We start from the raw sequence: 4689 nt of genomic DNA, 5'->3' as shown, positions 1-4689 counted from the left end.
GTGAAGGATCCTTTGCTCATTAGCATAAGTCACCTTACTGAACTTTAGCTCCCTTGGAAAGGTCAAATTTTCTGCTAAAAAGTGAATTCGCTCTCAATGTTTCTTATTTTTTGACATCAGTTAGATGACTATCATGCTGTTGTGGCAAACTGACAAGTAACACTTTATCCTCGGACCTGGGAGGACCCCTTATTCTGATGTTTTGATGGAAGGAGACTACGCAGAAGGCATTCCCAGAGACCAAGCTTCCTGCTCCGTCCGCTTCTGATGGTGTTCCAGGAGATACCCGCAACAATTGCGACACGCTTTAACATCTGTTGCAGAATTTTGGGTTACAGTGATGATTTGAATAACCTCAAATGGCCATTGATGTTTGACTTATAAAATAAATTTTGGAAGATTCACGTAATGGAAGCTTCTGCAATTGATAAAAGGAATGAGATGCACTTCTATTTACTGAGAGGAAATACACTAGTATTTCAGTCGTAGCCCAGTGCATTAAGAGGATACACTAGAAATCCACTTATTGGCAGTTTGAGAGCCTGGTATTGCCTCTAAGAAACTTCATCTTTTCTCCTTGACAACTCCCCCTTTGACCTCCAGTAAACAACTCCCCCTGCATCTCAAATCAAAGGTACATTTTTACTACCATTTTTTTTTCTTTTTTAAGTTCCCACTTATTTAAATGCCCCTTGAATGCTTACCTGAGCTTCACAAACGATTCTGGGAAACAAATAGTAGAATTTACTCAGTGTGGTTTCCAGTTAGAAGGAAGAGAGCTGAGGAGTAAACTCAACGTCTTAATTTCTTATTCTGTCAGTTTTGGTAAATCATCTCTTCAAGGGAATCTGTCCTAAATTGTCAAATCTATTTACAAAACATTGTCCATACTGTATTCTTAGTGTATTCTTGATGTCCATATACTAAAATGTAATGTTATCCTATATTTATTCCCGGTATTAGTATTCTCTGTTTTCTCTTCCTTTTATTGAACAATCCTTGATTTAGAACAATAATTTTGTCAATCCTCCCTAAATGCCTATTTTTTGATTTGTTGATGTTCTGTTTGTTTTTTTTTCTGTGTGTGTTCTTTTTATAATCTTGCTTCTAATATTTTAATTTGCTGTTTTCCTTTAAATTACTGAGAAAAAAGCTTTAACATCAAATATTAAAACGTCTTTATTCTAATATATGCAAGTAGAACTATAAATTAGACTATGGGCACAGTTCAGCTGCATTATACAAATTTTTATATATCTTATTTTGATTATCATTCATTTTAACTAAATGTGATTTCTTTAAGCTATGGCTTTGGATGAGTGTTTTTTCATTTAGTAACATTTGGGGGTTTTCCATTTTATTTCTGAAATTAATGTTATTTTTATTATGCTGGACTCACAGAATATATTCTGTGTCATTTCAATCCTTGTACATTTTAAAAGACTTGCATTAGGGCCCACCAATGGTATTTAAAAATAATATGTAAATCAACATATAAAAATAGTAGCATTTCTATACAAAAGTAATGACCTAACTGCAAAACAAATCAAGAAAACAATCTCATTTATGATAGCATCAAAAATAAAATACTTAGGAATAAATTTGACCAAGGAGGTGAAAGATTTTTACACTGAAAACTATAAAATGTTGAAAGAAATTAAAGACAACATAAATCAATGGAAAGATATCCAATGTTCATGAATTGGAATAATTAATACTGTTAAAATGTCCATGCCATCCAAAGCAATATACAAATTCAGTACAGTCCTTATCAAAACTCCAAAGGGACATTCTTCACAGAAGTAGAAAAAACAATCCTAAAATTCATATGGAATCTCACACACACACACACACACACACACCCCAAATAGCCATAGCAATACTGTGAAAGAAAAATAAAATTGGAGGCAACACATTCCCTGCTTTAAAATTATATTATAAAGTTAAATAATAATCAAGACATATTGTTCTGATAGCAGCACAAACATTCCTGCATAGAAACAGAAACAGACCAATGCAACAGAAGAGACATCCCAGAAATAAACTCAAACATATACTGCCAACTAATTTTTGACAAGGGCATCAAGAGGACACAATGGGGGAAAGAATAATCTCCAATAAATGATGCTTGGAAAACTGAATTTCCACATGCAAACGAATGAAATTAGACTCTTATTACTATCCACAAAAATCAACTCAAAATGGACAAAACACCTAAACATAAGACCTGAACACAAAACTTCCATAAGAAAACAGTGGGAAAGCTCTTTGTCATTGGCCTTGGCAATAATTTTTTGGATATCATGCCAAATGTCCAGGATACAAAAGCAAAAATAAATAAATGGGACCACACCAAACTACAAAACTTCTGCACAGCAAAGAAAACAATCAACAACAAAAAAAGGCAACTTATGGACTGGGAAAAAGGAGTTGATATTCAAAATTTATAAAGAACTGTTATAACTCCATAGCAGAAAAACAGATAACCTGATTAAAAAATGGTCAAGGAGACTTACCTTCTTAGCACAGCTGGCAGCACTACAGTCTCATGAAAAATGGGCAAAGGATCTGAACAATTTCTTCAAAGAAGACATAAAAGGGCCAATATGCATATGCAAAGGTCCTCAACAACATTAATCATCAGAAAAATGCAATTTAAAACCACTATGAGATATTACTTCACACCTGTTAGGATGGCTATTATCAAAAAGACAAGAGACAACGAATGTTGGCAAGGATGTGGAGAAAAGGAAACCCTAGAACACTGTTGGTGAGAATGTAGATTTGTGCAGTCATTATGGAAAACACCATGGATGTTTCTAAAGAAATTAAACATAGAACCATAGAACTACCATATGGCCCTGCAATTCCTCTCCTGGATATAAACCCAAAGGAGATACAATTACTACCTCATAAAGACATCTGCACTCCCACATTCACTGAAGCACTATTCACAACAGCCAAGATATGGAAACAATCTATGTCTGTCAATAGATTAATGGATAAAGAATCTGTGTGTGTGTGTGTGTGTGTGTGTATAATATTACTTAGCCTTAAAAAAGGAGATCCTGCCATTTGCCACAACATGGATGACCCTGGAGGATATTATGCTCAGTGAAATAAACCAGACATGGAAAGAAAAATATTGTGAGATCTTACTTACAGGTGGAGATATATATACACACACACACACACACACACACACACACACAACATATACATATATGAAGGTCAAACATACAGACAGAATTAAAAAGTGGTTGCCAGGGGTGGATGAGGAGAAAAGAAATATGGAAATGTAGGGTACAACATGAGGACTCTAGTGAATTGAATTGTATTAAATTAGGGATTTTTGTTAAATTAGTAGAGTTTAGGTGCTCTTGTCCAAAAAAGATGTAACTGTTTGAGATGATAGATGTTAATTTGCCTCATTGGAACAATCATTTTACTATCTACATATATTTCATAGCATCATGTTGTAAACATCAAATATACACAATACAATATCTTTTAATAAATAATATATATATTTTTAGTTGAGCATAGTGTTCTATATTTGTCATTTAGGTAAACTGATTTGTTTAATCTTTATCTATACTGAAATTTCATTAAATGTGTGTTGTAAAATTTCTGTGGCCATGGAGGTGCACTGCTCAGATCTTCCTTCAAGGAAGAACTTGTTTTCAGTTGCAAGAAATGCTGTCAGCTGACAGCCTCCAAGGCACTTTTACCATCTTCAGCTACAGCACTTTTACCATCTTCCACAGTGTTCAAACTGAGGTTGTTTTCTTCTTGGTGAGCACAGTGGGTGTACGCTAAAGTCTGGTCATTTCCACTTGACTGGGGTCTCATCCATGAGCAATCTTTATACCAAAGCTGGACAAGACTTTCTCAGAGTTGTGCGAAAACCTCAGGCTTTTTCTACTGAATCCTACTTTCTTCCTTCTCTAATTTTGCCCATGCCTGACCCATATCATGGTCTGAAAGCTCTTCCTGCATTCGTCTTTCCTTCTCCTCTTTGTTTATTGTTATGGGCATTATTGTCTTTAACCTCTTGCACTTCTAACACATCTTAGTGTCTGCTTTCCAGATATCCCAAACTTTCACAGCTGGTATCAGAAGAGGTCTGTGAAAGCAGATGGTAAAATGTGATTTGACAACTCTATTACTCATTGCCAAGTTGGCAAGGAGGACCCCGGCTTGAGTGGTATGAGTGTTCAAGGAGTCTCTGAAACAAAGCGACATATAATTGCTAAAAATTTCTGGTTTTTATATGAGTTCTTGAGATATATGTTTTAAAAATCTCTATGGTGCAGATGACGTTGTAAAATGGTTGCGTGATGATTCATGTGTTTTTAAGTTGAAAACATGGGTGACAACCGTACAATAATGATTATCTGGCTATTGAAGCAGAAGGGGCTTAACCTACAGAGCTGTGAAGATAGTTAATACAGCATAGTGTCCCTAAGGGTAGAAAAGTTAGGCTAGCGGGGTGGCTCACACCTGTAACCCCAGCACTATTGGAGGCCGAGGCGGGTGGATCACGAGGTCGGGAGTTCAAGAGTAGCCTGACCAACACGGTGAAACCCTGTCTCTACTAAAAATACTAAAATTAGCCAGGCGTGGTGGTGGGCGCCTGTAATCCCAGCTACTCAGGAGGCTGAGGCAGGAGAATCGCTTGAACCTGGG

Source organism: Mandrillus leucophaeus, unplaced genomic scaffold (assembly GCF_000951045.1).
Source record: "Mandrillus leucophaeus isolate KB7577 unplaced genomic scaffold, Mleu.le_1.0 Scaffold392, whole genome shotgun sequence".
NCBI lineage: Eukaryota > Metazoa > Chordata > Mammalia > Primates > Cercopithecidae > Mandrillus > Mandrillus leucophaeus.
The sequence above is the reverse complement of the archived record's forward strand: the minus strand, read 5'-3'. Positions refer to the sequence as shown.